The 21,095-nt window shown below is 34.5% G+C and overlaps 1 protein-coding gene and 1 non-coding gene across 2 annotated transcripts in view; one reads left to right on the plus strand and one right to left on the minus strand.

Moving 5' to 3' along the window:
- LOC100646409 (mannosyl-oligosaccharide 1,2-alpha-mannosidase IA) overlaps positions 1 to 21,095 on the plus strand; it is a 702,484-nt gene that overhangs the window by 53,399 nt on the left and 627,990 nt on the right. The window lies entirely within an intron of this gene.
- Positions 13,390 to 13,460, minus strand: TRNAG-GCC. Its single transcript has one exon. It is a non-coding gene; the product is annotated as a tRNA-Gly (tRNA).

Below are 21,095 nucleotides of genomic sequence, written 5' to 3' on the forward strand. Positions count from 1 at the left end.
CGATTCGGGACGCTTATGTCGTATGCGTGCGGAAATTGTCGGAATATACTAATCAACGACAAATACTGATCCAAGTGCTCGATAGTACGTTTCAACGTTATTTCGAAGAATAACCTATGATATTAAGTGTTTCAAGCAAAAAATACCAGAAAATTCTTATATTAGAAACGTAAATGAAAAATACGTTGATGCGTTTTTTGATAAAATTCCAATTTTATTTATGGATATACATAATATAAATTTAGTTATGAAAATGATTTCTATTCTTAAATTCTGGCAAAAATGTATGGAACTTCTTTCGTATAAATCTGCCCCGAGGAAAATTTCATGCAACGAATTTATAAATGTAATAGAACGTGTCCCATGAAAAGATGCAAATATACAATTTAATTTGCGATTCAATGGATAAAATTACTTAAATAACCTCAGCCGAGACAGGTGTACGAAGTTTGATTTGAGATAGCAGGTGTAAATTGAAGCGGGTTTATGTATAATTTCGAGGAAATTGAATTACTGAAACCGAACCTACGTATTATTACTGCGTTTCTACAACTTCATTTCGTTAAATGTCAATATTTAAAATCACTGGAAACACCGCGAATATTCATTACTAGAATTAAATACGAACAAGCTATTGTAAGCACGTTTAAACATAACTATTTCATATACTCTTCAAAATATCATCTCCAGAAACATGAAGTACATATTATGGTATTAAAATCTAAAATTTAATCTTCATTTTATTTAATTATAATTTGATTTTTAAAAAGTAACTATTTAATCAAAATTACAATCACAGTAACTAAAATTGATTACAAATTATATTTTTCTGAACCAAAATGTATTACTCTAATATTTATATTAGCGTTCTATTTAATTTTTAAATTCAATTGTTTAATCGAAACCATTTAGTCGCGACGTACTTGTGTTTCTATTTATATTAATCAAACTATCAGTCAATCAATCAAGCCAAACCTGTGCTTATATATCTTTCACTGAAAATAGATTATTGGGTGTATCAACGATGCTATAATACGTGAATAATATCTGACCTTCTAAAGCTTGTGGTAACAACATTCTCATAAACAATGAATTATCATATGATCAAAAGCGTTTCGATGAAATTATTAATAGCAATCGGAGCGAATGGAATTAGTCGCAAGCTTCCCAGACAGACAATCGAATTACATAAATATATCTTGATTCTCGTATAATCTGTCGCGCTATATATACGTGTATAATGTGTAATCTGACGAAAATCGATCTCTCTAATTCGAGAAGATTCAACGTGACTCGAGATTCGATCATTAAAAGCTTTTACGCTTGTAATTGCAAGAAGCACAAGCGTGGAGAAAGTTCTTGAGGCCACCGAAATTCATTTCCTTATCTTATCTTGGAGAAAATTGCACGCAAATGGACGGACTGATACGAGAGCCTTAATTAAAGCGATGCACTGGCCTCGAGTTCGCCGCGTTCATTTCGCGAAATAGGAAATACCGATCCGAAATCTAAATTCACGAGGATCGACCGCAAGAATTATATTCATAGAGAATTATTAGGAAATAAACATTGGAAGATCAAATTGAAAAATTTGCAACATTGAGCATTTGAAATTCTAGAGATTCGGGAAATTCGAATTTACGTAATTTTAAAACTTTAAAACAAGTCGAAATCATAAAAATTGATTGAAAAATATTTAGAGAATCTTAGAGAGTTATTAAAGTACGATTAAAGAATGTTATTTGAGAAATTATTTAAAAATATTGAAATCGAAGTTTTCATGTAGCCGCATATTAAACATATCCTATTTGTGTCTTGTAAGTAAAAGTTGTAACATGTGGAAAATTCCAGCCCAAAAGAAGGATTAAGTCGATACAGATTAAAGAACTTTGAAAGGATTAAAAAGGCGTGAGGAAGATTGAATGGGATTTATAAGATGAGTTACAAAAATTAAACCTGCTTGAAATTAAAAATGGAGACTTCGAGGGCTTAAAAAAATGGTGAAAAGTATTATAGATAAATAAAGAAGATTAAAAGGCGCTGAGAAATATTGTTGGAGCAGTTTGAAGGTGATTCGAGAGAAACGGTAAAGATTAAAGAAGATGGATAGTCAAAAAATAGTGAGAAATATTGAAGAAAAGCGTGCAGGATTGGAAAATATTGAAGCAGATAGAAGAAAGGTTGTGAGAGAGATTTTGAAACGTTAAAAGGAACTGATGGGAGGTAAAAGAGAAATTAAAAGATGCTGAGGAAGATTGAGATATACTTTGAACGAAGCTCAAAAGAGCCGAAAGAATCTAAAGAATTAGAAGAGCGTTAAAGAAAATCAAAGGTCTAAAAGAATTGCAAGAGGATTGAAGTGCACCAAAAGCTATTGAATAGTAATCGAAACGGATAAAAAGATAAAAAAAAATTATTAATATGTCTTATAAGCTATTAATTAATGTTTCGCATCTTGCAGAATAAGAAATGTAATCCTTCCCTATGGTTTTTAAATTTCAAGATTTTGAAGATTTACAAATTTAGAACTTCAAAAATGTTCAAACTTGAAGGTTTCGGAATTTTGCAAATATTTGAAACTTTTAATTCGAGATTATAATTTCTGAAAGCTTTGGGACCGAAGAAATGTTGTAAAATCTTGTACGCCTTGAAATACGAAATACTATGTTCTCTACAAAAATTAGAAAATCTCCGCCGATTTGATTTAAACTTTATTTTTAAAACGTCTTTAAACACATCAGGTCTTGGAGTCCGTGTAACACGATTAAATGATTCTTGGAGCAGAGACAGTACTGTCACGAACACTCACAGTCGATTTAATTAACCTCCTGGTGTGGAAATTCTGAACCGCTTATTCTCGATTTGCTTCGATTAAAGCCAATACACGCGTTCACGGCAATTTATGATCAGGCGTTGCTGTAGCGAATAAAGAAATTCGCGGCAAGTAGCAAGCCTATCACGAGTCAGTGTCACGTGGGAAATCTTAGGATCGGTATCAGTCGATGTCTCCAGCGAGCAGAGTGTAATTTTACGCATCGCTGGCCGACTTGACCGCGAATGGAAAGGCCAAAACGAATTACAGACGGCGCATACGAGATATCTTAGCCCATGTTCGATGCTTTCGTTGCAATGTCACGGCCAGTTCACTTTTCTTTTTCTTTTTTATACTTTTTCCTTCGCTCACGCCTCGCTGATTTCTTCGGCATTTGCATAGGAAGAGGGAGCAGATGCAAGCTGGCCCTTGCAGAGGATCGAAAACCGAAGTTTCGACACCTTATCGTTACAGATTTTACCAACTTTCTTCTGCTTTGCGCGATTATATACATCGAACTGTGTTAATATTTGTCTTTTTTGCGTGTGAAAGATTCGTAGAAATATACCGCAGTGTTGTTCTAAGGTCCGACCATTCTAAACTAATCCATGAACATCTAATAACAAAACAACCACCTCCTTATTGTCAATCTTATGGATCACCTATTATCATACAACATATTTTACTGGATTGCTACAAATTTTCATCTAAGAGAAATAGTTACAACGTCTAAGTCAACATGAAGTCTGAATGATTCAGTATTGGTAATATATTGCAGTTTTTTAAACGGACAAATCTAGTCGGTCCCATGTAAGTAACTAAGTATTATTCAGGTTGGTAAACATGTAATCAGAAATTGGTATTTTTGATCGCTAATGATTTTATTGTTAATGGGACTACCTTAAAATAAACTTATAAATAAGTAAATTAACTCCGCAAAACTCTTAAGCTACTTATTAAACAAAGATGTTTTAGGAACAAGAAGAATTATTGGTAATTTGTCGAAAAGGTACTAATTAATTTAACGTGTTTTAATATTTTGCACAACTTTCTTTTTCTACTGTCAAAAGTTCGTAGTATAATCATAATAGGTTTAGAAATTACAACAATAAATTTGATTATTTATAGCAATGTTTTATAAAACTTTTACTCTCGTGCGGCAATTTTATAACGAATATTTGAGTATTTACATCATATGCATGTGACAGGCGGGACGTGAGTTATAACGTGCACGACACACGTATGACAGTGAATGCTGTTTACATTTAAACATTTTAAGCTACGTGTTTTAATATTATTTAATATTAAATTTGACAAACTGAAAATGAAATTTTCATACATATAAAATTACGCTAAATTGTAGCGTTTCTCTAAATCTTTTTCCTTTTAATATAAATATTTTTATTTTTGTAGATCATTTAAAAATTGAAAGCTTTCTTTCTATTGGATATCGAAAATTCACATGTTAAACCATAATATTTATATTAAAGCCATGTTAGAATAATTTTAATGCGTAAAATCGAAACATCGAATATCTACAGTTAACGCATTCGGGATTATAATTTTTCTATAAGGAAATATGCGGTAATTGAAGCAGTTTGTTCTTGCCTGTGCAACGTTATTACGTAAGCGGATTTAAAGTTCGAAGTTTATTACTCGCCTCCATTGGATGCGTAGACGAATAATGATACTGGCTGGAATATCGTTGCATAATCTGCATGCAATTCGTGAGCGGAAACTTAGTATTATCCCCCGAGCACAGCGTTTCATTGCTGTGATGGTGGGCAAATTTCTTCGTAGATGGTAAATATCAGATATTGAATCAACCATTTTACACGCTTCTTTTTGTACTCGCGAATATATTTATTAAACAGATATATTTAATAAATATTTAATATTTAACGAATCGAACAGATTTATCAAACAATCTATTCCATTTCGGTTCCGTTAAATTTATTAAAATTTATTGTAATTTAAATATTTGACCTATTTTATTTATTTTAATGTTTGAACTTCTCCGCTTAATTTTTTGAAAAGATAAATTTCATAAGAAAAATGAATTTATTTTCTTGCGACATATGAGAAACTAACGACTGCAGTTTATGTAACAAAAATCTTGCTTCCTTTTTTGCATTTTATACTTAATCACGAGCAGCCGCATTTTCCTTGTTGCCATATTTGTCCAATTCCAATCGGTCGATCCTTGTTCGAATAAGGTGAACAGGTTTGTCGGATCAATCGGTCAGAGCAGTTTCCTCGCTTTCACGACGAATTCTCTTGAACTAATTAAGTTTTCTTTTTTAAGTTAGTGTTAATTAACGAGATAATTACGCTCTACTCGTTGGCCTGTATAGGTTTCATTCTCATTTCTTAAGGAGACTTCCGCGATTACTCGCTGGAAACTTCTCGATCGGAATAGCTTTTGATCTCGTGTCATCTTTCTTCTCTTACCCATTTTCTCATTTGTGATTAGTAGTCCTCAATAATTTGAATTTTACTTTAATTTAAAATATCTCTATTATGCTTGCAATTCTATTATTAATTTCTCTACGATTTTCAATAAAAATTTCCTAAATTCCCATTTTTTGCCTTGTCTGTTCAAACATAATGCACCGACGAAATCTTCAACAATCACTTCCTCGTTCTCCAGCAATTTTTCCATGAAAATTGAAAAGTTCCTAGAAGCATAGCACAGACAGAATTTTTGGTTACTGATGACATTTAAAATCCAAGAAGCTAATCTTGAATTTGAGACAGTCTCGCGACAATTCCTTCATTTATCGTTTCCTCGTTCTCCGACAATGTTGCCATAAAGTCTGAAAAGTACGTAAAAGCATGGACAAATTTCTATATTCCGACGATGACTGAAACGAATGGTGTAGGCTTGAGTTCGCTACAGTTTCGTGGGACAGGTCCCTGAGGAACATTTCCGGTAAACGACGAAACGGGAAAGTGTGTCTTTCGCTTACTGGATGAAAACAAATAAAGGAAAACTCATCATCCGGCTCGACTGAACGACGCCGATAAAACGAATCGACCGAGATAAAGGACGCCTCGCGTCTTCCTTTTTTCCAAGGATTTCTTCAGTGAATGTAGCGCACGATCACTCGAAACGTCGTCGTTCGATCCTCTTCCCCTCGACTGCTCGTTTTTGCGGTCTTCTCTTGGATTTCGTCCTCAGGAAATTATAGTGCTTGCACATCCAGCCGTTTCTCCGAATTTCACCAATTTCTTTCCCTTTTCTTTTTGCCTTCTTTTCCTCTCTTTCTGTTTCTCTGTGCTCGTGATACTTGGCCTTTCGTTGCAATTAGCGACGCAGTTTTACTTGGAATTCGTTATTGCAAAATGATGATTGCTTTTGAAACTTGTGACACGCACACATTTAGTTGGCTCGAAACGTAGTATACGTACATATTTATATGTGTGTAGCTATTTGCTTCAAGCCTCAGACTAAAGGAAATTTTCAAACCACGTCCACGCAAAGATATTAAAAGATAAATGCATCCTGGGATATATTGTACGGAGAAGTGTTGGAAGGCAATGGGAAACGTATGAAATTTTATTGTAAATTTACTGGGTTTCGCGTGTAATTTAATATAATAATATGATTCGCAGGGAAGAGTTATTAGCAAGATAAGAAATAGAAATTGTGCAGATTTGCAGGATAATTACATCAGCGTAGCATTGTACAAAGTAGGAACTCTGCAATTTTATACGGGTGTAATTTTAATTATTTAAAATTGGACTGAATTTGAAAATCGGCAAGTTAAAAGTTCCGAAAATATTTGGAAATTGGAAAATTTGTGAGTTCGTGAACTATTGAAAGTTTGAACGTTTGAAAGTTTGCAAGTTTGAAAGCTTAAAAATGTTTAATATTTAAAATCGACAAATATGAAGATTCGAAAAGGTGATTCTAAATATTTCAAAATGAAAAAAATCTGAAAATTTGGAAGATTGGACATTTAAAAGTGTTGAAATATAAAAATGTGAACGTTTGAAAATTTGTAGAGAGTTAATAAATTTTGTGCATTTAAAAATTAAAAAATTCCGGAATTTGCAGTTTTTTTAAATTCTCCATCTTAAAATCCAGACATAAAACTCTGGGACAGCTAACGTGACGAAAGTTTCACCGTACTATTTCAAACTTAGAAATACATAACACGATACCAAAAAATTTTCCATTTTCTCATGTGAACACTTACTTTCTGTACGTTCTCATATGTCGCGAGTTCTTTCTCACGCAGAGCTTTGCCCTTTCTTCCGATATTTTCATCGTGACTGAAGGTTTTCAGGGGCCTTAAAAGCGACTGTAGAACGCAAGGGGGTGGCACTCGGGTCATGGGTTGTCTCGAGTGGTGCTTCGTACAACGTAAAGTACGTTCCTTGTGCATGAAAATACCGGGCCAAGTACTGTTGCTTGTTTCCCTCCAGAATTGGCTAATAGAAAAAGAAGAAGACCCTCGAGAAAGTACTTATAAAAATATCTTCCAACCTTTATCACCCATCGTCTCATTCTCAATAAAGAAGAACGTACACGCTGCCGTTCACAAGTATTAAGACATCTACTTGTCTCTTGACATCTCTTGTAAAAAAACAGAAAAAGATCGAAATTGTCAGAGAAATAATTGATCAGTCTGAATTTCGTATCCATGTAAAATTAAAATTTCGAATGTTCCACAAAGATATGCGAAAGCTAAACGAATGAAAAATTATGTGTTCACTCTTACAATGTACAGTCTAAACATTGTGGAAAAACTTTACCAATGTAATTGTAATAAATCTCGTCATAGTGTTAATGAAATTTCGAAATATATCACACATGTAATATATTCATAAAAGGTTTCTATAAATGATCGAATATTTTCGTAAGCAACTGTGCATAAAATGATATAATTTTATTGATGAGAGTTCCTTTATAATATTAAATATATGGGATTTCCAAAGAAAGTAATAATTCTTTTAGGTGTATTTTATCGTTCCATAAGTGTCGTGATACTTTTGAACGGGCGCGTAGGGAACAGAAAAGTGATGTGAAATGAATGAAAAATATCGTTGAAAACGAACCCGACATAGTCTCGTATTTCTCTGTCAACAAGTCATGAAACATCGACATCAACTAGAAATGCGGCCGCTGTTTGCAAATGATACGATGATAAAGATGCAAATGCGTATGCGAGCCAGTATACAGGCTTTATGCAAAGCAACGCGCTCTGTTGCATCTCTTGTGGCTGCATCCCGTGACCGGCTCATAAACTAACACATTTCGGTTTCCTTTGATCTGCGTGCACAGGTCACTCGTTGTTCCCTGGCTTTTGTAAACGCCGATATACCGACGGGATCGCCCTAGGATAATTGAATTTTGTAATTACAGATGAATTTAATTACCATCAAAATTAATTACGTAATATAATCCTTCACTCCTAAGAGAAATCAAAGACGCGATTTGTCTTTTGTATTTTCGTTGCTTCGCGGTTTTGTCATAATTATGACTCGTGAAATAGATCCTATGGTGTAGGTATATATGTCAAGCAAATCAAATTTGATCAATATGCATTTCGTTTGTATTTTGTTCAGGCAGTGTCGAGATCATATCGGTATTTTTTAGATTTTATATTATGTCTGGATAAATTGCCCTATGTCAGAGTGTCAGAGTATCTAATATTGGACGAAGACAGATCTTGAAATTTTACTAGTTATTAATTTTTTTTTTTAATTAACTTTAATTAACTTATTTTTTTTTTGTTTTCTACTTTCTCTTGGTATCTTCGGTCAGATCTTATCTAATTATATGGATCGTCAAATAAAAATCTTATACGTTATATATATAGACCTCAGTATCTTACTAAGATAATTTGCATCTAGAGCGATACAAAAATTTAGTGATCAGAAAATTTTGTTACACAAACGATCTTTTCTTACCATTGTACGAGCGCGATTATCACGTGGAAGTAATGATTCGAAGAAAGAAAGATTGGTGGACCGTCTATTGTTCGCCGCGAACGTTGTCATCAGCACGAACGTTGTGACAATAAAGATGCAAATGTGCATATGACACAGGCTGACGCCGCTGTAAAATATAATCCTGCGATTAGCGCCAGCTGAAACTGAAGTGGTTTCCTCGCCATAGACGATTCGTCCTCTCGAAACTCGTTTACGGTTTGTTTGCTCTGACCTCGTCTTTGTCAATGCATTTCGAACACAGACCTAAAAGATAGTGCATAGTTACGAAAGGTCGAGATACAACATGGAAATGACAAAACTTCGCTTTCAGTTATCTTGATACGCTGGTAACATTGATACATTCCGAAATATCTTCCGTAATCTCTTTTCCTTCGATGAATTTTTGACGAAGAAATTCTAAACTCGCTTTTCCTTAAACGAATTACTACAAGTTCCGTTGAGCATTGACAAGTTATCCTCCAAAGTATTACAAAACCTAATTGATCTACGTATTTCTCAATCTCCAACACTGCTACATTGGTCTTTGGCAACACTCGGCTCAAGGAACAGTTTATACGTTCGACCACAATGATTTACGTGGCTCTCTGGATGCTGTTGGAAAGTAGGCCGATGATATCCAAGCCTGAAGAGTCGCAACTCACCAAGTGGATTACGGAATTATCGGTTTCGTGAGTGGTTGCTTCGAGTGGACGTTACGATTCTTCCATACCCGGTACACGTTACATTGTTACCTTTTCTGAAATAGACGTGTCCTCAAGATATCGTGCTCTCATAAGATTTCCTGCGTCAAGAAAGTTTCTTTCTGATTTTTCATAAAAATTGGCTTATCTGAAGCTTTCTTTCTCGATAACGAGCAAATTGTATTTTTCACGTGAAAACGTAACATCGTTGAATTTCGTCGTTACGATTGTTTTTGCGATGAATTGTGTATTTAATGTTGAATGAATTTAGTGGAAACTGAAAGACGACCATCCTATTTACTAAATTCGCTTTTAATCTCAATCATCGTGCTATTAAAATCTGGATCTATAAATTTATATGCCTGGATTTACAAATTTATATTTGTATTAATAGAAACAGAGTTTAAAGATTTTTATTTTGAAAACAAGTAAGGAACTGTGCTCTGTAAATTGTGAACTGCGAACAAAGTAAAACTAAAGTGGAACTACTTTCGTAATCAAGTAAAAACTAAAGATACACGTATTTCTAATTTACGAAATATTGTATATTTCAACGTAAAGCTAAAAATGCTGACAGATAAATGATCGTGTATCATTATATGCTCATTGAAACGAGGTCTGAATTGCCCATAATTAGACTGATAGCAAAAACAAAGGAAACGAAACCAGATTTTCTTGTTTCGTTTCGATTCAGTGAGTATTGCCGAAGGATCCACTAATTGAATTGGCCTTTAAAACAGTTAATGGTTATATATATATATATATATCTGCTTTGTACTCAATTCTCACGCTGCAAGTATTTACCATATTTCAATATTGAATATACGACTTCAAATTAAAGTTAAAAATATTTCCATTTCTCAATAATCGTATCAATGGAAACTATACTTTGATAATATAGTTAGTCGGTCGAACTACGTAGAAGTCAAATTCCATCAATGTTCATCGTTTTATTTCTTTGAGAAATTAAAAACCGATCATATGTTCTTGTACTAAAATTAAAACGTTTTTAAAATCGTGATAATTAACTTTGACCTCGAGTTAATTAATTCTTCAATAATATGTTTGTTACGAACAAAAAGGTCTCCTCATATTTCACACAAAACTATGTTAATGGAACTTCGATTTCCGAGAGTATCAAATACCATGAAAATTATGGATTTACCAATAGTCTACTTTCGACAAAACTGTTTCGCTCTTTAACCGCACCTGCATGTTTCATAATCAATTTCGTTCAAGTATTTATTATACTCCGATAAGCAGTGCTCGAGCAGCTGAAGTGTCCGTTTTAAAAGAATTACGAGATGTAGGGCATCGACCATCCAGGTCAGTAAAAAGATCGATTTAATCGCAGAAGACCGTTTTTGCCTGCATAGAATGAATCTTATCGAGCGTTTCGCATTCTCATTATCGCGTAATCGTCGAGTTAACCGTTCCATCTCCGCGAATTTAACATCAGAAAGGAACTTCATGCGACTTTTTCGCAACGAACAATCACTTATTCATAAGGCAAACCTTGTTACATGGTGATCCGCGACTTACAAAGTCAGTCGTGCGCTTACTATTCATTTTGGAATGTTATTAAACGGGTGAGAACTTACGCAATATCCTTCAAAGTCTCTTTTGGCGATTGATCGAACATGTAAAAAGATCGACCTCGCTATGGATGTACAAAAATTGTAATCTAAAATTTCGAATATAAAACGGTATATCAAGTGGTACAGATTAGAAGAGATTAAAATAGTTGGCAAGAATTATGTCTCTTTTGAGAATGGGTTAGTTAGGAGATAGTGGATGTTTGTGCAATTTATGATTTCATATGCGTAGTATCGAAAATATGTATTAAATAAGATAAATGATATCAAGGAAGCAAATTACATGACGAGTATGTACCAATGTAATTACTCGAAGCTATCTAAAATCTAATGTCTAAAATTCCAGTGATACTAATATCTCGGATATTCTTTATCTTAAATTTCTTATAAACTCACTCGTTTTCTTATAAACGACACTCGGTATCCTGTTTATTGCGTTTATCTGTATACAAATTATCCTACTTAGTATCACTATATTGTATAGAAGTTCGTATGAAAGAAATTATTGTTAGATATGGTGACAATTGTAATGAAAAAAAACATAGTAAATTTCCGTAATTCAAAAGAAAGTCTTTAAATTTAGAATTGTCGATCATTAATCTGATAATTAAAAATTTTTCCTAAGAGTCTGAAATTCCCAAACCTCTATATTTTTAATGCACCACAAATGCACATAATTTCTCACTTTACAATCTTAAGCAACAAAAGTAACCTGAAGTCTGACGACACATGTCGCGAGATTAAAAGGTGCGGCTAGAGGGTGAAAGCTTGAAAAAACACTCGCGAGTAAAGCATTGGATCGTGGTTCGTCGCGTTGTTCGCGTGCGTTCGACCGGTTCCACGGCTGATTACGCCGTGGCAAATCGTGTCACGCTAAAACGCCGCCTTATGGCCGATCTGGCCGTTTCCTCTTCGCGGTATGCGTACAATAAAGCGCGAACCACGCTGATCCTCGTCACGCGCAAATGTGCAAATATTTGTCGCGGTCTCGTTCGTGCAATTGCGTTTCCATTGACGATCGCTTGGCGAACGTTTCACAGAGTTGGAAAGTGCCGTAATGTTTTGGCCCGTTGAACAAATAGGTCGAAGTTTAGGTCTCTGAATACATGGTTGAACATTGGTGACTACTATTTGACAAAGTTTAGGCATGTTGGTTTAAGGATTGGTGGATAGCGGCTTGTGATATTTAGTGCAACCGATATCATGGATGTAGTGTAGTTGTGGAAACTTGTTTGTAATTTAGGATTTTGATGCATGTTGGTTAATTTTTAGTGTGACGAAGATTATTTGCAGTTTCGCAATTTTTAAGCTGGAAGATCGTTTGAGGGACTCGGTAGAAAAATAGTACATGTGTGTTTTTTCCAGAAACGAGTTAATTGCAGGAAACGTAACATAAGATTCGTATCTAGGTATAAAAATCTCTTATGAATTTCTAGATTTTTATAAATACATTTTTATAAATATATTTCGATTAATAAATATATAAAACTGTTAGGATTTATATGTGTTATCATAATGAATTGAATTAGTTCTAAAGTAGAAAAAGTTCCCTCATTTATGAGATATTAAACAAACGAATTTATAAATAAACAATGAATATAAACTGAAATTTAAAAATCTTCATACCTTAAGTGTGTTATATTAATTTTGATGTAATCTTCTGACTGTACAAACATGAATGCGATCGAGCGTGAATTTCCTTTGATTTTGTGGAAGTCGTTTGTGGTAAGAAATTTCGAGTTTCTCGGGTGGCAACAATTTTTTTGTCTGGACGCTTTTGGTGAAATTTTTAAAGTCACATAGAATCGAGCATGCAATGTATAAAACATATTCGTATCCGTAGCATATGTTCTGCGGTATTACCGTAGGAGCGCATCGAACGTGGGATTTTCCTCTGGTTTTCGCCAGATGTGGCTACCTTACTGTCGGGCATTCATAAATTTATCATTCTCTTTCTATCTTTTCCCCCCAGAGATTTTTGTTTTATTATAATGCCGGCTACTTACTATTCCATACCATTTCGTTGAAATGTACAATCTGTCCATATTCATTTTTCATTGATCAATCATCTGTTAAGTCACGCGTATAAATTTCATAGAATAATCTTTGTAATACAAAAATTGTGTTGAACTATAAAAATATGGGTAAAATATTTTAGCAATTACCATTGATTTATATATTTAAGGAATGAAAGAAGGTATTGGAAACAGTAAAAAGTAATGCTTTTGCTACAATTCTATTATATTTCACTTGGAAAATCGTCTCCATTAGATACGAAAAATTAGTTGAAATAGGTTAAGTATTAGGGTTGTTTCAATGAGAAAAATGCAAAAATAAATCTTGCATCGGCCGGGAATCGAACCCGGGCCGCCCGCGTGGCAGGCGAGCATTCTACCACTAAACCACCGATGCTTGTGGAAGGTCCTTCTTAATAAAACTTTATTCCTAAAGTTTGTATAGACTATGAGATATAACCTATATTTCGTGCAATAAAAATATATAGATATAAAAGTGTATTTAAGATAACAAGAACAAATTTGAACACTCTATTAACAATAACTGATTCTGATCAAATCAGTGGATGTATTTCTCATTACACCCCTATCTTCTCGTCACCATTTACAAAAATGACATGTACATAAAAACGATACAAAATATGACAAATTAATTCAAAAATATTTTTCTCGAGTAACCTCAAGATACATTTATTATAGTGTGTAATTTTATAATTAATTAACCAAATAATCAATATTCATTCACACAAACACTATTCTTTACACAATGCTTAACAAATATGTCGAAGAAAAAAGAACACCAAACTTATTCGTTATAAAACTTCATCGACGAAAAGTGTTTTACAATTTTAATTGCAAGTTATTTTCAAAATTACATTTTCGCCTTCCAACGTTAAAGACTGTTTTCACCCTCCGTTTGAGGCTGCTGAACAGAAGGAATATCAGATAATAATAGATATTAGGTTGTCCGAAAAGTTTCTTTCGTTTTATAAGAAATAATAGACGCACAATGTTTTTTGTTTTATATTAGTTTATGGAATTATGCACGAACATAATAATAGAAATAGAACGAAATGGATCATACATAATTGAATAAAATAATATAAAACAGAAATTGTTGTTCATCTATTATCACTTTATGAAACGAACGAAACTTTTCGGACAACCTAATACATATTTGACAAATATTTCTTCAAAAATTACTTTCCCTACAAATCGCATGAAAATGGATGTGTTCAGGTTCGGAAGGTTTCCTTGTTATTCACAGTATCGCTAGAGAGCTTCTCTCATCCCCTACTTATTACAAGAATCGCGTGACACAAAGCATGCGGTTGAAACGAGAGTGGTAGCTGTCGCATAATTGCTTCTGGTTGCAAGCCGCGAGTCGGAGGCGGCTCGATGGAAGAAGAGCTTTAAGGGAGGATGAGAAGGTGAACAGAGGCTGGTACGAGAGCTACTCGCTTTGCTCTGGTCTAGAGCCTAGTCGAACTTGAAATCCTCTCTGCCGTAAACGCTGGTTATCTCTAATCTCGCATCAGCTAGTCGAGATTCTCGCGATACGAATCGCGAGATGCGGAAGTTATCGGGTCACATGGCGGAGCTGTTATATCCAGCAAGATAATCGTGACAGTTCTCGATTGTTCCATGTCCAATCTGGCATCTGACATTAAATAGAAGCCATTGATTAAAACGTCCTTTTTTAGTGAACAAGCTTTTTCGAAACTTGATTGTCAATTTAATCGTGGACGACCTTGCTTCTTGATTTTGGGTCAACTGGTCGCAGACAACCGTCGCCAAGAAAATAATTGTAAGGTTAAAAGGTTAGAGTTTTATAATTGCGATAATTAACACGCGAAAGATGGTATCTTATGATAGGCGATAGGACTAGGGTTGCTTGTACCTTAGGGTTCAGATTAATTTGACTTTGAATTGTAAATGATGTATAATGGTTGGTAATTAGTAGATATATAGGTATTAATGAGGTAATTATGAGAGGTAATTGTATAAATATGATAAACGAGGTATGTTTAACCTCGTTCTATAATGACAAGCAACAGATGTGGTCTATAGTTCGGAGATTATACAGCAAAATGTAGGGTGAATCGTTTTTTTCAGTCTTGTTCCTTTAAATTAAGAACTACTAAATATAAGTTATATATTTCAGAATTTCAATATTCTTTCATCTGACACGATGTTACGACAATAAACAGCTAATGCTCACTAATGTACTTTTAAAGGAGAAATCATAACGCAAATTATTGTAATATAGAAAACGTAAAGATTCAAAATAACAAATTTTGACGGCTAACGCTTAAGAAGCTTATCGCACTGAATATTTCTATCTCTCCATCTTCTTTAAGTAGCTACACAGAATGTCTATTAGTTGATACATTAATCTGTAGACTTTTATTAAGCAAATTAGGCTTACTATCAGCGGCACCTAGCTTTTAAAAGCATCCTACTAAAATCAAAGATAAATCATCACACCTAAACCTAGAAAGCGAGTTCCGATCGATGACACAAATCCACTCTCATTTAAAATTCCAACACAATCACCGAACCTCTGAATCTTCACCCAACAAGGAAAGACCTTACGCGTCACAAACATAGACGGCCTAAAATCTCTACCCGTATAATTCTTACTTCTTCAAATCCAATCTTCGAGTCGACTTCTAATTCCCCGTTTAAGATCTCTAATTCCACGAGAGATGACGATCGATCGGATTTACCGATCTCGATTCTTTCGGAAAGAGACTGGCAGATGGAGGGATCGCTTTCTAAATCTTCGAATAGAGAAGGCTTACACGGTCAACATCACGATACAGTGTTCAGAGCTCGACGCGATTCCGTGTCCGCGTCGAATGCTGGCGAGACGACGGTGGAAGAGGAGATCTGGACAAAAGAAAAAATCACTCGGCCTTAATACGCGGGAGAATGGCCGTATAAACCGTCGATCCAGCAGTTCTGCTAACTTCCCCGTCAATCAGCGTAAGCCTCTTTTCGGAGCTTAAGACGATGACGATGGCGGATCCAGCCGAGGGAAAAGAAACAGCAGGTAGAAGCCCGTAAATGTTTTCGAGGATAATTTGGGCGGCGCGCGAGGAACGCCTCTCGAACGTGCTCGTGGTTCCGGGTGGTCCGTTGTTCGAATGAAAGGGATTTTTTGTCATTGCTGTTAGTTGATCAAATTTTTCGAATTTAGTCTAATCGTAATTTGGCACGAAAAGATGGGAAGGTTTACATTTTCAGGTAATAGTAAATTGGTTATATTACGATGGTATTACATAAGGTGCCGTTTTTATGAAGTTCGGATTTCACGGGTTAATACGGTTTATTAAATTTGTTCAATTATCAAGTGCGATGAAAAGAATGAAGTTTGTTATAAATTATACATATCAGGTGTGAAGAATATTTGTCTCGTTATTGACTACACATGAATAATCGCGTGCTTTTCTTATATGTGTCGGAGATGTAGGGACATCGGGCCTTTCTTTTGGAAGATTCCCCAATACTTGGGCTCGAGGTGACATAACTGGTTGCTGAACGTAGCCACGGTCACGGGATGAACGAAATGTCTTACAGAGGAGATACCGGTGTTGAGGGATACGCTGTATAAACAATCAAGTCTTGATCAGGAGCAATGCTGGTTTACGTGGAACTGCCTAGTTACGGCGCTTGGAAATTTGTTGATATTCCCGATCGATATGTATTTGACATATGTAACTGTATCTGTCTTTTATTTTGCAATCTCCTTGGAGAGTTTACTGTCATCGACTTGGAGTCAGTATAAGAGAAACCCTGTGCCTGAGCAAATGTGTCAGCGTGCTATCAAAAATATATTAAAACGTACAAAAAGTTTCCCATTGACCGTGGATTCGTTACAGAACCCAAGAATATTGTCAAAAGCATTCGTTACACTTATTGTTTGTTATTCTAGTTAACCGTTAAACTAATTATTTACCAAACTTTGTAAAGAAATATTAATTTATGTAAATACAACCTTTATTGAACAACATGATGGCAAATTCTAACGAAGAACCGTCACGCGCTCTAAATCCTAACGATAACTTGACATATGAATGTAATTATTAAATCCTTCGGAAGACCGAATTTTTTCACTCGTGAGAAAAATTGTATCTTATCATCGATAAATAATATAATCGATTAATAAATAAATCATGAAAATTGACAGATTTATCAGAACGATCAACGTTATCTACGTTCTTACACAATTTTACAATTTCTTATAAATTCTTTAAGTTGCCAATTTATCTTCTAAAGTGGCTAACAGCGAGGAAGCCCGACAGATTAGGTCCCGTTTCGATCCCTTGATCGAGCCATTACGCCTTTCGTTCGACAAAAATCCATCTCGACAAAAAACTTCCCAATCAGCCACCCGTCGCGATGAAAGCTCGTCAAGCTGACGTCTGAAAGAGAAGTGCGCACTTTTTGAGCGTAAAAACACGCGTCACTTAGTCTTGCTCCACTTTCCTCGATTATCTCCTTTGAGTAATTAATCCGCGATATTTTGACGAGGGGTCGACGAACACCGCTATTAATCTCTCTTCAACGTTTCTATTCTCTCTGTAATAACTTTCTACGAGATATTACGCGCAACAAAATGCTCTTCTTGGAGCTTTTGTTAAGGTTCGACATTTGAAACAATCTCGATAGATTTTCACCTGTGAATCGACAATCTTCGCGTTGCAATATGCCGTTTATAGAAAGCTTCGTTCTGCTATAATTTGTCACAGGTGGCTTGTCCCAGCGTTCAGCTTCCGGAAAATCTCGAGTCTGCCGTGGAGATCCGTTCCAGCCACTGGCTTCTTCGTTTTATTCTCCTCCTTCCTCTCTTCTTCTCTTTCTTTCTCTTTGTCTACTACCATCTCGATGACTGTCTCTGTTCCCGTTTGGAAGATAAATGCGAGCGAACGGACGACGTCTAACGCTCGTCCTGAAATTTCATTTCTGTTTTTAACGATTATCCTTTTCCCTCTACCGCGAGTTTCAGCATCCGTAATCTTTCCCTCGGTCTCTGTAATTAAATCCTTCTGCTTTATTCCACCGGATTGCGACGGGATGTGTGTTTAAATATTTTTTGTTGCGTTCAGGAGTTAGTTACTTGTTGAATGGTGATTTAATTACTGAGAAGAAGATAAAGTTTATGGTCGATTTAAAGTGACAAGCATTGTTGTATGGAGGTTTATATGCGGACCAGAATTTTTCTGTTTATATTCTTACATATTTCTGTGTTTAGATATATTAACATATTTTGTGCCAATATGTTATTTTTCTACGAAACATGCTTCTTTATTTTGGCTTAACTTCAGCTCGAATCTTCGTGGCTGATGAACCTTTTATTTGTAACATATAATAATTTTCATTAATTATTATTATATTATAATACAAAGACGACAGACTTTTATGAAAATTCGTGCTTTTATGAACAGAAATGAAAGAATTTAACCCAAATAGAGATTCGTTTCAGTTAGCTACTAAAAGTTATAACGAGAACTTTGTATTGTAGGTTTTATGATGTATTTTATTTGCACTTTTAAACTTTGCACGAATACATAGAAATCCGCAGACTAATTATACGTCGAACCAAAAATAAAATGTGCGATATTATACGGTAAAAGTGAAAGTCCGTAGAAAGTCGTAAATTTCCTGCACACGCGAACGCACAAAGGTTTGTTCTAGCTAAATGTAAATAAAGCTGAAAAAGATTGTTTAAAACTGAAACAGCAGTCGATATCAAGATAAGGAAGACATATCTTTAGATTGCTAACACAAAATGTGTTAACATTTTTATATTTTTATTTTATATATAGAAAAAAATGCGGTTTGTTAATTGTTTTAAGCTTACCTTTTTCATCGACATCGATCATTTTAACTTATGTTTTATTATACAACGCAATAATATTTGGAATAAGCATATTTTAAATATTCATGTATTACACTGTTTTATACATTCGTAGCTCCAAATTTTAATACGCAACAGGTAGATTGCGAATTACGAATAAAAAATTGATAATAACGAAGATCAACACAGGTGTGTCGATTAATAAATATTGAATCACATTAAACAGAATATGCAATAAATTATTTGCGAATATAAAGTTGTCCGTAACTAAACGACATTCGGCTAAATGATATGAACATTTCCTACGTTATTTAATATATATATTTGAATTTCGCACCAGCATATATTTTTTCATCTTTCACACATACAGCGTAGTAAAAATTAATGAACTGAATCCAATTACTGGCAGGTGCGCAGATTTCATAGTTCTCACGAATTTCCTCGCTTTTCATACAACTTTCGTAAATTTCATAATCTCTATTTTATAACGAAACGAAATTTACAGAAATCTAAAATTTCCAGTGTTTTAAACAACTTTCACAAACTATATAGACATCGTAAATGAATCCTGGAAATGGAATACTATAGCCATTCATATGAAATTCTGAAAAATCCTTTTTTTGATTATTCTCTTTTTGTTCAAATTTAACAGTATTATTCTATACTATCCTATTTCCATAAAATATTTTTTGAATTGAAAAAAAAGATGTTTTTTTAATTATTAATGATAAAAACAGCTTTTTTATCGTTCAAAATTCGAACCAGTTTTATCGAAAATAAATACATTTATTGTTTAATTGGTTAATTACTTGTTAAAGTACGACCTTATAGCTATATACCTATGAAATATCAATTCCGAAAATCTAATCATAATAGATTCTTTAGAAACTCCCCTCCAAAGATATTTGAATCATGTTTAAAAATATTGTTTATCATTCGATATTGTGTACGAACTGAGATAAATTATACGCTGAAATTGAATAAGAAAATTGCATGAATGAACAAAGATACGAGAGTGCTGAGTGTTTCGAACTTAAAACAAATTCTCTTGTAACATGTCACGTAATAGAAAAAAGAAAAAGAAGAATTGGCAAGATATTACGCAAAGGTTAAAAGAAACATACAAAAGATGAAAATCAAGAAACCCCCCTAATTATAACAGTTCGATTCGAGACAGGCTCATTAACATCGGAGCCAATTTCGTTCGCATAATATCGATTCTCTGAATTCAGGGTGGCCAACTTAAGTTCAGGTGGTCGCGAATTAACGGCCGACGAGAATAATAACAGCTTGGATCGAAGATCGTCGTTAATTGCAAGGAAAACGCCGGCTCACGGAGTTTACGTTTCATCTGTACGCCGAAAGTGTTTGTCTTCCGTCGCGGAGCATCTTCGTAAGAGCAGGAAGACGAGCGAACTTCTACCGAGCTCGCCTAGGAAAGTTGCTAATTAGGAAAACGATTTTCCTCCGATCTCCCACGAAATGAGTTGGATCGTGCCTTCGTATGTTAGAGAACAGACTGGCTGTTTGGTAAAATTATTAATTTTTGGGAGGAATCGGTGAGTGGAAGTATAATATAATTAGATGATGTTGGAAATTTTCCTCAAAATTGTTTAAGATGTTAGAGGCGACAACAAAGAGAGCCGCGTCCAGAAGAAATCGGGCACGTAATGTTACAATAAATATGATAGATATGTATATATCGCATTGAATACTAGGTTAATATTTAAAATCGTAACCTGAAAATACGCTTTTCACAATGTAAACTGATCTTCTGCGCAAAAATCCTTGGGTCAAAAAATGTTCTTATCTTTAATCAATCTCGCTTGAGCTTTGCCGATATGTGGCCGTATTTCAACAGACATGTTTCGTATTAGATAAACATTGAAAATTCATTCGCATTAATCGCTTGCACTTAAAATTGATCAACAAATAGCTTATTAATATGAAACCTCTTTAAAATGTATGTACACTTGCAAAGGACATCTTGTACACAACTACACTTCACAATGTCAAGATCAGAAAAACCACAAGCACACACACTATCAGATCTATCCAACAGATAGATATATCTGCGTAACAACAGTGGTACAGAAGAAACACGTTAAGCGATCCAACAGTGGTCATAGATTTTTATTAACGCTGGTATCTGTTGCCCGTGCCAAGCAA

This window comes from Bombus terrestris, chromosome 4 (genome assembly GCF_910591885.1).
Source record: "Bombus terrestris chromosome 4, iyBomTerr1.2, whole genome shotgun sequence".
Taxonomy (NCBI): domain Eukaryota; kingdom Metazoa; phylum Arthropoda; class Insecta; order Hymenoptera; family Apidae; genus Bombus; species Bombus terrestris.